At 41.2% G+C, this 12,419-nt stretch overlaps 1 protein-coding gene across 6 annotated transcripts in view; it reads right to left on the reverse strand.

The window, feature by feature from the left end:
- The window catches only part of ACACA (acetyl-CoA carboxylase alpha), a 286,531-nt gene that overhangs the window by 195,804 nt on the left and 78,308 nt on the right, over positions 1–12,419 (reverse strand). The gene's annotated exons all lie outside the window — the stretch shown is intronic.

A 12,419-nucleotide genomic window follows, 5' to 3' on the forward strand; every position in this document is an offset into this window, starting at 1 on the left:
AAGTAGATCTCAGCAGCTTCCGCCTTAGCTGCAGCAAAAGTGCTTTAACAACGGTCACTTTCTTCTGACGGTCACTAGAGAGGCTCCGCGGCCTCTCCAGGCTGCCAGGGGCACGTGACAGGGAAGGCTCAGGGCAAAAAGAGAAGACCAAGCTTATGAGGACAGCTATGCCCAGAAAATAATGGGGTCAGGAAATCTAGAGGGAGGAGGAAAGAACAGGTGATTTCTGAGACCCAATCACAACAAGTAAGACTGAGTTTCAGACTCCAAGACGGGGGGAGAGCAGGTCAAGAGGGAAAGCAAGCCGGTCAGAAGGACGAGACACGCCACCACTGAGGAACTTGGAATAAAGTGGGGGTCACAACTCTAATTTTAAGGCCAGAGTAGTGGTGTACACACACCTTTTTTAAAAACAACAAAAATCTAAGATCTTATTCACTAAAATTTGAGAATAAGACTGGAGCTGGCACAAACAGGATAACAGAGAGGATGTGGATAAAAGTCACAGAAACGTAAAGGGGCCCAGACAAGTATTTTAGACACAGGTCTAACCCGGCGTTTAAGCAGGGGAGAAAAACCCTGCCTAAAAGCCACGGGGACACATCTATTGTTATGCTCATTTGCCACAGAGCGATAAACCACTTAAATAAAGAAATGGTGACTGAAAGGGAAATGGTATCCTGTTTTAGCTTTTAATTAAGTAGATGCTGAAAATACTGCTCCCTTGTCATGGCAGAAAAGATCATGATTTCCTGAGCCAAGTCCTCAGGAATGGTATTAATTCACCAGAGTCACATCTAACCTGATTCAGGCACCACAGAAAAATTCCTTCTCACCGAAATGTTGAATACAAATGGTTAACTCTTATCTGATGCAACTATGCCGCGAATCTATTAACATTCCACGAAAACCCTTCAAAACAGAAGTACACAAATGATCTGGAACACAGATAAAAATCAAATAGAAGATAAATTATTAAGATAAACCTTGATGTTAGGACATTCAGGTGACCCAAGGTGAAAAGACTCAATCAGGCCACTCACTCAATATGACCATTAGTCATAATAAAAAAAAAGAGGAAGTCCTGGATTGGTTTCTGAACTCTGCATCACTCCTTTTACACTGTGCTAACGTCTGATAAAGTCAGTAAAGTTTACTTTTTCCTTTAAAGAAGCAGATGCAGAGGAATCCTCCTATCTTGATCTCTCTTCAGGATAACAAGTCTCAAAAAAAAGAGCACTGAAGCCTTTGGTTCAGAACAATTACAGTGACCACAGATGTAGAAGCAGCTTAATTTTTACACACATCTAAGGGTCTCTAGATGCAGGCACTTTCCAGAAGAGAATCACTCTCTGCCTTTGTTAAGTTCAACATTCAAAAAGCAAAGAATGGCATATAGAAAAAAAGCAGGTTATTTTGCTCTTGATTATATAAAAAAATATACTAAAGAGGCACTCTCGGGAATCAAGCTTGTGCTTCCCTTCACCAAAGGGATCTTTCTAAAACAACCAAACGCTAACAGGGCACACCCAGCTCCAAAACAAAGCTAGTGTTTCTCATCTTTTACGGATGCTGCCCACCATCTTCCTATAATGTGAGAACACAAGAAATAAAAGGCCACATTCCCACATTCGTTCCTCCAAATTCAAGGCACCCTCATTTTTAATCTAACATGAAAAGAGAGTGTCCAAAGTAGACACATACCTGGCACCAAATCCAACTAGAAGCCCACACTGACCCCAGCATTGAAACATGCCAAGCACCAAGGATGACGTAGCAGTTTATCCGGCAGACAGTGATGCATTTAGCTGGCTCCGTTGCAAGGCAGTCTGAGTTATACTGCAGCACACGCTGGGAGACAGTGTTTTTACGCTGGGGCTTTCCCAAGCAAAGAAATCTTGCATCAGGGATGTACCTCTTTGGAAAATCAGTCTGCTGTTAGGGACTTCCCTCCTGCTCCAGGGGCTGAGACTCTACACTCCCAACCTGGGGGGGCGGGGGTGGGGGAGGTGCGGCTGGGTTTGATCCTTGGTCAGGGAACTAGGAAATGGCAACCCACTCCGGTATTCTCGCCTGGGAAATTCCACTGACAAAGGAGCCTGATGGACTACAGTCCAGGTGGTCACAAAGAGTCTGACACAAAAAGCACACACACACACACACACACACACACACACACACAAACACACACATACTAGGGTACTAGATCTCACACACCACAGCTAAAAATTCTCATGTTGCAACCAAAGAGCCCAGCAATGATGATGGAAGACCACACATACCACAACTAAGATGGCAAAGCCAGATAAATGAATATTGGGAAAAAAAAAAAAGAAGAAGAAGAAGAGGATCAACCTTTTTATATATAAAAAGGTTTAGCTGTGGAACTTCCCTGGTGCTCTAGTGGTTAAGCATCCACCTTGCAAGGCAGAGGACTCGGGGTAAAGAATTCACCTGCCAAGCAGGAGACATAGGTTCAGTTCCTGGGTTGGAAAGATCCCCTGGAGAAGGAAATGGCAACTCACTGCAGTGTTCTTGCCTGGGAAATCCCACGGACAGAGGAGCCTGGTGGGCTACAGTCCACGGGGCTGAGAAAGAATCAGATATGACTTAAGTGACTAAACCGCAGTAGCAGCAGACTTTAATTTCTCTCAGCAATGTAACAATTTTAATGTACAAGTCTTATGCTTTTTTGTTCAATTGATTCCTAAGTATTTTATTCTTTTTGATGCCATTCTGAATAAAATTATTTAAGTTTTTTTTTTTTTTTTTTTGCTTGCTCATTGCTAGCTAGTACATAGAAATGCAACTAATTTTTGTGTATGGATCATACACCCATTTTAAAAATCCTTAACTTTATTGAGACAGAATTCACATACCATATATTTTGGCCATTTACAGTATATAATTCAATGGTTTTCCTTACAGTCACAGAGTTGCGAACCATCATCACAAGTCCATTTTGGAACATTTTCAGCACCCGCCAAAGAAACCCTGTACTCGGCAGCAGTCAGTCCCTATTTCCCTCAAACCACTCCCCAGTCCTAAGCAATGACTAATCTACTTTCTGTCTTTATAGATTTGCCTGTTCTGGATATATAAATGGGATGATATCATGTGTGGCTTCTCTCACTTAGCATAATGCTTTCATGTTGTAACATGTATCCATATTTCATTTCGCTTTATAGAAAACTTTCCACTTTGTGGATTTACCACATTTTGTTTATCCATTTATCAATTGATGGGTATTGGGTTGTTTCCACTCCGTAGCTATTATGAATAATGTTGCTGTGAACACTCACATACAAGTTTTTATGGGAACATATGCTTTCATTTCTTATAGGTAATTAGGAGTGAAACTATTGGATAATATGACAAATATTTAGTTTTATAAGAAATTTCCATATTATCTTCCAGACTGGCTGAAAAACAATTTACATTCATTTACATTCCCACCAACTACCCACAGAAGATCCAATTATTCCATATTCTTGCAAACATTTGGGGTTGTCACTTATTTTTATTTTAGGCACTCTGACAGTTGTTTACTAATATCTTACTGTCTTAATTTGTACTTCCCTAACAGCTAATGATTTAAAACATCTTTTCACATCTTTATTTGCCATCTGTACATCCTCTGGTGACATTTGCTTCTTATTTCTCTCTCCTTATTGAAAATATTATTTATTGATTCATTGTTGTCATACTTTTAACAAATTCTTTAAACATGTTTTCCTTTAGTTCTTTGAATACATTTATGAAAGTTGCTTTGAACACTTTGTCTGATAATCCGGCATCTAAATGCTCAGAGACAGTTTGTGTTCTTTTTTCCTAAATATGGCCTACACTTGCCCATTTCATGTCTCATGATTTTTAACATACTAAATAATTTATTGTAGCAACTCTGGATTCTGATTTCTTTCACCCATGAAGACTGCCGCTGTTACCAATGTTTGCTCACTGGTTTTTCTTTCTTGGTTTAATCATTTGCCTGAGCTAAATCTGTGAGATCTGGCTCTGTCAAAAGTTTAGTCATTACTGTCTCAGTTCATTTTCTTCTTATTGTGCATGTTTTTATGTTTGAGCCTCCTTTCTAAGGGGTTACTTCTCTACTTGTAAAACTTAATCAGGCAGTAATTAGGCAGTGGTTATACGCAAACGCCTGAAGCCAGTAAGGCTTTTGCTTTCCGTCCATGTGTCCATGTATGCAGTAGAGTAGCACATTCAAAGTTCAGGACATTTTCTGGTTATGTCCTGGCTTCCGCTTTCTGATGAGCCTTATCACGCCTACTCTGTGCAGGCATGCAGCCTCAACCAGCAATATGCTTACCCCAACCACAACACACCTCAAGCTAGGAGAGCCGGCGGCCCCCCTCTCTCGTCTGCTGCAGGGATCGTCACTGGGAGCAGGGTACCATCTACTGCTCAAAAGGAATATGCTCCCTTCAACTGCAGTAACAGCAACACCCATCCTCAGGGCATGCCCACAGCAGCACAACCTCCATGCCAACCAAGCTGAGGGCAAGGAATAGGAATACTCCTGGCAAGAACACCACAGATGCCTACTGTTCTTATGGAATTTCAGCAGCTTTTCAAACATAAACTTTTCTCAGACTGTTGTATGCCTTAAGGTTGATTTGAAGGCTGAAGTGGTTTTGTCGAGCTTTATAGCTGCTTTTTCTCACACGCTAGTAAAGTAATGCTCAAAATTCTCCAAGCCAGGCTTCAGCAATATGTGAACCATGAACTTCCTGATGTTCAAGCTGGTTTTAGAAAAGGCAGAGGAACCAGAGATCAAATTGCCAACATCCCCTGGATCATGGAAAAAGCAAGAGAGTTCCAGAAAAACATCTATTTCTGCTTTATTGACTATGCCAAAGCCTTTGACTGTGTGGATCACAATAAACGGTGGAAAATTCTTCAAGAGATGGGAATACCAGACCACCTGATCTGCCTTTTGAGAAATTTGTATGCAGGTCAGGAAGCAACAGTTAGAACTGGACATGGAACAACAGACTGGTTCCAAGTAGGAAAAGGAGTTCATCAAGGCTGTATATTGTTACCCTGTTTATTTAACTTATATTCCGAGTACATCATGAGAAATGCTGGACTGGAAGAAACACAGGCTGGAATCAAGATTGCCGGGAGAAATATCAATAACCTCAGATACGAGGCTTCCAAGGAGTAAGCACCTTTTAATTTCATGGCTGCAGTCACCATCTGTAGTGATTTTGGAGCCCAGAAAAATAAAGTCTGACACTGTTTCCACTGTTTCCCCATCTATTTCCCATGAAGTGGTGGGGGGTTTTCCTGTAGTCATGTATGGATGTGAGAGTTGGACTGTGAAGAAGGCTGAGCGCCGAAGAATTGATGCTTTTGAACTGTGGTGTTGGAGAAGACTCTTGAGAGTCCCTTGGACTGCAAGGAGATCCAACCAGTCCATTCTGAAGGAGATCAGCCCTGGAATTTCCTTGGAAGGAATGATGCTAAAGCTGAAACTCCAGGACTTTGGCCACCTCATGCGAAGAATTGACTCATTGGAAAAGACTCTGATGCTGGGAGGGATTGGGGGCAAGAGGAGAAGGGGACGACAGAGGATGAGATGTCTGGATGGCATCACTGACTCGATGGATGTGAGTTTGAGTGAACTCCGGGAGTTGGTGATGGACAGGGAGGCCTGGCGTGCTGCGATTCATGGGGTCGCAAAGAGTCGGACACAACTGAGCAACTGATCTGATCTGATCTGATCGCTGCTTTTTGGTGTTAAGGATTTGTTCATCTCCTCATTTGGTTACAGCTGGAAGTCCTGCTTGTTTTATTTACTTTTGAAATGTAACGTCATAGAATAAAGTGCAAAAGTCTTAATAATACATTTAGTTAATTTTACATACGTATACACACATAACCAACCACTCCATCAGGGTATAGATCATTTCCAGAGCCTCAGAAGGATCCAGTGTGCTTTCTTCCCAGTCAACATCTTCCCCAGTGTAAACACTATTCTGAACTCTATCACCATCAATCAATTTTGCCTCCTTCTGAACTTCATATGTATACTGTCCTACTGTATGGATTTGATCAATATTATGTTCATGAAATTCATCCACGATGTGGCATAGCAGTACTTTGGTTTCACTGTGTGTAACAGTACATTGAGTGACTATTGCATGATTTATTTATTTATTCAATTGATGGACATTCGTGTTATTTATGAATTTTGATTATACTTGGACTTGGTTTCTGGTGGACAAATGCATTCATTTCTTTTGGACAAACAGCCAGGAATGGCTTTGCTTATTGATAGAGTATATGTGTGTTTACTACCCCAAAGTGGTTGTGCCAACTTTTATCTCCATCAGCTATGTATGAGACTTTCACATACATACACATATCTCACACCCTTGCTAACACTTGACATTGTCAGTCTTTTAATTTGGGCCTTTTGGGATGGCAGTTAATTCACTGTGATTTCTAATTTGCAAATCCCAGATAACCGATAATATTAAACACCTTTTCATAAGCTTATTTGCCGGCCGGCAAACTTATTTTCTGAAGTTCAAGTCTTTTCCCTATATTTCTATTGGGTTGAAATGTCTTCAAAAGACATTGAAACATCTTTTTCTTACTGATTTATAGGTTTCTGGCAGTGAGATTAATTAATATTCTTCTTTCAGCAACAGAGAACAATTAGCCAAAAAAACATCAAGAATACAGAAGAATAATGCAATTGAAAAACTCAACTTAACTGACATGTATAGAAACTGGAAGGCCAAATGACCATAAGAGAATATCAAAATAGGAGAAAGAACAAGAAGAATTTCACAGCCCAGGCAGCATTTGAGAAGAACCTTAAAACTTCAAGTCTCCAAGTATGAAAGGAATTTCAACTGTCAGGGGAAGAGCATTACAACAAGAAAACTGGAGAGAGGGTTGGAGCAGGAGAAGGAAAGAGAGGGAGAGGGGAGAGTAGTGGGAAGGGAAGTGGGAGGACACCAGTGGGAGAGCAGGCAGGCGAGCAGATCCTATGACGCCCTTGAGTAACTACTGTCTTTTCTTCCTTGCCATCAACTTCATAAGAGTTGCCCTGTTGAAATTCCTGCTCTTTCACCATTTGTTACTGCTTAATCTCTTGCCATCTACTAAAGCTGTTCATCTCAAGCTCTCCAACTCACTCCCTGGTGCTTTCTCTCCAGCTTCCATCACCATCCACCACTTCATGCTATGTCTTCTACCTTTGAATTACCTTCCCCGTGGTTCTCCTTCTACCTCACTAATCATTTCCTTGTCCCCTTTTTCCTCCTCCTCTCATCAAAAAGTAGACAGTTCCTTAAGATACATTTCCCTTCTACCTATCTCCTCTTCCTCATAATGATCTAATCTACTTGCACAACTTTAATTTCAATGCAACAAACATTTATTAAGCATATACTATACCCCCGGCAGTGCTCTAAACTCTGAGAAAGCAGTTCTCAGTTCAGGTTTCAGATCAGACTCACCCGGAGAGTAGCAGAAGACCAGAGACTGTAACTTAATTAGTCTGGGACAGGACTCAGGAATTCCTATTTCTTTAAAGCTCTGCAGGTGATTCTATTACACAGCCAAACCTCAATACTGTGTTCCATTTTACACGTCTTAGTGTGACATACACGATCCTTAATGATCTGACCTCTATCTTACTAACCTCTTCTTCCATTGTACTAACCACCCTGTCCCCCTTATACTACTCAATGTCTTATCACTGCCTGAACATGCTAGATGTTTTCACAATCTGGTACCTTTACACACGTTGTCAACCCCACTATCTCTACCCTTCCTCCTACACACAAACCTACCTGTTAGCTTGTCTGTTTTATGTTCATCCTTCAAAACCTAGTTCAAACATCTCTGAGACATAACAGATCTCATTAAGCCCACCATAATAATGATTATAGCTGTCGTATTACAAATAACATTAGAACCCCGGCACAATGTGTGGTTAGAGACTCATATGTAACAGGGACCCAGTGAATAGTGCTGTGAGATGATCAGTTTACATCAGAAACACCGCAATGCCCGTGTGGCACTTCCACTGAAGGGGGAAAGAGACTGAAGAAAAGCTAAAATACTACTGCCATAAGAAATAAGAACAAGAGCGATGGCAGCAACAATGGAAAGAAGGGGATGGATTCAAGAATTATTAGGGGCTGTTTGACGGAAAACAACAAAATTCTGTAAAGCAATTATCCTTCATTAAACAATACATAAATTAAAAAAAATTATTAGGGGATAGTATGAAAAAGAATATGTAATTAGGAGTGAGGGATACTTGGAAGACCAGGGAAGTGGCTATGCCATTAATTAAGACAGACCTAGGGAGAGGATCAGAGAAGGCAATGGCACCCCACTCCAGTACTCTTGCCTGGCAAGTCCCATGGACGGAGGAACCTGGTAGGCTGCAGTCCATGCGGTCACTGGGAGTCAGACATGACTGAGCGACTTCGCTTTCACTTTTCACTTTCATGCATTGGAGAAGGCAATGGTAACCCACTCCAGTGTTCTTGCCTGGAGAATCCCAGGGACAGGGGAGCCTGGTGGGCTGCCGTCTCTGGAGCCACACAGAGTTGGACACGACTGAAGTGACTTAGCAGGGAGAGGATGTGGTATAAGAAGAACAGGGGTTTACGGCAGGCATGGGGGAAAAATGGAGGGCAGGGCTATTTAGGGAGTTTGGGACCAACATGTACACACTGCGATGTTTAAAATGGATAACCAACAAGGACCTGCTATTGGTAGGGCACAGGGGACTCTGCTCAATGCTACGTGGAAGCCTGGAAGGAAGGGGAATTTAGGGGAGGGAGGGTTCATGTATATTATGGCTGAGTCCCTTTGTTGTTCACCCGAAACTATCACATTGTTAAACGGCTATACTTCAATATAAAATAAAAAGTTACTGAAAAAAAAAAGAAGAGGGCTGAAGCCAGAAAGCCTTGCAGAAGACCACCAATTAAGGGGCATGTGGGAAAAGAAAGCCTTCTGAAGCACCTAAGAGATCCTAATGTTATAATGTATTCTGATAATTTGCTACCTTCTTTTTCAACAAGTCACTAATCACTGTCTCCAAAAAAAGAGAGGGTAACAAGATAGACTAAGAAATTGAAGGAATACAATATACAATGTAGGGTCACAGGGCTTCCCAAGTAGTGCTAGTGGTAAAGAACCCGTCTATCAATGCAGAGGCTGGGTCAAGAAGACCCCCTCCCGGAGGAGGGCACGGCAACCCACTCTAACATTCTTGCCTGAAGAATCCATGGACAGAGGAGCCTGGCGGGCTACAGTCCATAGGGTCACAGAAAAGTCAGACACAACTGAAGTGACTTAGTGCATGCACACACACACACATGCATGGTCCTAGACTGGGTACCGGTTTGGATGAACCAGGATTTTGGAGTCAACTGAAGAAACTTTAATATGACATACATATTAGATGAGATGAAAATATATTGAAATACAAAAAAATGGAAACTTCTGACAAAAACAGCAGTGAGAAATGCAATATGCCTATGTACACAGATAAGGATTCAGAAGACTATACAACAGGGTATGAGCAGGAGTTATCTCTGGGTGATGGATAAACAAGGCTTTATTTTTGGTTTCTTGTATTTTGTTTTTAATTTTTCTTATTGCTTCTTTGATAAAGCATTCTTTAAAAATAGTTTTTTCTAGGACTTCCCTGGCTGTCCAGGGGTTAAGAATCTGCCTTGCAAGGCAGGGGACAGGTGTTCAATCCCTGGTCTGGGAACTAAGATCCCATGTGTCATGGAGCAACTAAGCCCGTGTGCTATAACTACTGAGTCAGCACTCTAGAGCACGTGCTCTGCAACAGAAGTCACTATAATGAGAAGTCGGTGCAGCACAGCAAAGAGGAGCCCCTGCTCGCCGCAACTAGAGAAAGCCTGGGCACAGAAACGAAGATCCAGTGAGCCATAAATAAATAAATATCAAATATATATATATGTGTATATATTTCCAAGTTCTGTCTCTTTTACATAAGGCTGAGATTTAATCAGAGGAAAACTGCTCAAAGAGAACACCAACATATCTATTACACCCAAGGTTTGAGTCAGGTCTAGTGGCTGACGGTATGAGCTCTGACTGAATTCCATACACAGTGTGCTGTGTGACCTCCGGCATGTTACTTAACCTGTGTCTCAATTCCCCACCCTAAATGGTGGGTAATAAAAGTAACATTATTTGGCTCATGGAGATTAAGTGTGACACTCCACATAAAGAATGTCAGAGAGTTTGACATGTAATAGTCAAGCACGTGATGATGCAGGTTTGATCCCTGGTAGGGGAACTAAGTAAGATCCACAGGCCACTGGCCAACTAAGCTGTGTGCCACAACTGAGACCCTATGGAGCCAAAAATAAATACGTTAAAATAAAAAAAAAAGCTTCAAAACTCTCTAGTTTAATGCTTCTGAAGAGTCAAACATGTTATAGGCAATGTCACATGGAGTTCTAAATTTTCTTAAGATACTGGTAAAGTTCTTTTCTTTCTAGACCATAAAGGTGATAAAGAATATAACTCACCTTCAAGGAGCCCTTCCTGAGTGAATTTAATGACTCTCCCCTTCTTCCATAGCACCAACTACTGTCTTAAACCCCGGCAACAACACATATTAGGTTTGATTCATATAGATAAAATGTTGGCCATTTGACATTTGGAATAAACATTTTAAGAAGTTTAAGAGACAATTAAGATGGCGTTTCAAACACATGAATTATAGGATAAAAAAGGTTTAAAGAAATCACAATACTGGCACTTCCCTGGTGGCCCAGTGGCTAAGACTCTGCTCTTCCAATGTTGGGGGCCCTAGTTCTATCCTTGGGTCAGAGAAATAGATTCCACATGCAACAACTAGAGATCCCACGCACTGCAACTGAAAGATCCTGCAGTCTACAAACAGGATCTGGCACAAATAAACAATAAATGAAGAAATATTCTTTTAGAAAAAAAAAAAAGGAAAGAAATCACAGTACCTTAAGAGGTAAAAGATGCAACTGTGGGGCTTATCTTCTTCCAACTGGACTTCAACCAGTATATTAGTTGACAAAACTGACTACAATCTTTGTTTGGTTCAGAGTGTGATAGGTGGGGTAATCTGGATTTGCACAGCATTGTAAGTAGGCAGAACAGTGTGACCTCAAGTAACATTTCACAAGGAGCAGAGAAAATGTCAGTATCTATACAACCAGAAGCCTCTGTTAAATGCCACCAAACCATACATTAGGTATCAAAATTGAGATGCCTATGTTCACTCGTTAATGGTCTTTCTCCTCAAATGTCCAATTCTACTACTGAGGTTCAGAAATAGAGCAGCCTAGCTGATATACAGGTCACATAGCCTAGCTCACCTTCTCTAAAAAGAAAAAGCCAAAGCACAGTTATCTACCATGAGGTCTGTATAGACCCAGCAAGCTATAATTACTTTTGAAGGGTATTATTTTCAAATGTCTGCTTAGAGAGGAATTTATCCAGTCTTTCACTAGAGCATATGTGATGCAAATCATCTCCAACTCTGGGAAAGTCTATTTCCTTTTCCTGACTACCCATTCATCACACCCACCAGCCTTCTCACTGAGCACCTAAAATCAAGCCCTAACTTGAAAGAGGGGCCCACTCTCATTCTATACTATGGCAGGTATTTCACTGGGCTTTAGATGACCGCCAGTGAGTGTTTTCTGAGAATGTACGGATTAGACTATTCATTCTGGGAGCTAATCCTAAACTCAGCCAGTCTCTATTTAATTTTGGGTTCAAAGGATGAAAAGGAGTATCTGAATCAATGTCATCATTTTCACAGCTTAGGAATATGAGTCCAAAGAGGTAACACGAATTACCTGCGATCATGAACTTAATTGGTGGCAGGTGTCAGAACAGAGTCTTTCTAATAATAAAGTGAATCTGGATGAACTTAAGTTACCCCAAGTGACTTAAATGAATCAACGGAGAACCTGTGCTCTATTTGGAACATTAGCTGTTTCAGAAGCAAGTAGGAACTGGCACTGTCTCCTTCCCAGGCTGCTGATCACACTTCAATTCATGGTTCCTCCACGAGCTACAGGCATGAGTTTTGCAATGGCAGGGCATGCAAAGAAATTATCAGGCACTCATATCATTGACTACACAGTCTTTGCAATAAGAATCATCAACTTTGGGAATGATTTGGGAACCATAAACTGCCTTGTAATATCATCAGCTGAATATCTTAAAACGGTATTTATCTCACCATTGCCAAACTCACAATTTCCTAACCCAATAAATGGATATTCTGCTTCCCTTGGCCTCAAACTGGACAAATTTCTCAAGATGCTGTGGGTCTTTTAAGATCTAGATTTCTCCCGGTGTTTCTCAACAGGAGCAATATGACATTATGA

Source organism: Bos indicus, chromosome 19 (genome assembly GCF_029378745.1).
Source record: "Bos indicus isolate NIAB-ARS_2022 breed Sahiwal x Tharparkar chromosome 19, NIAB-ARS_B.indTharparkar_mat_pri_1.0, whole genome shotgun sequence".
NCBI classification, from domain to species: Eukaryota; Metazoa; Chordata; class Mammalia; order Artiodactyla; family Bovidae; genus Bos; species Bos indicus.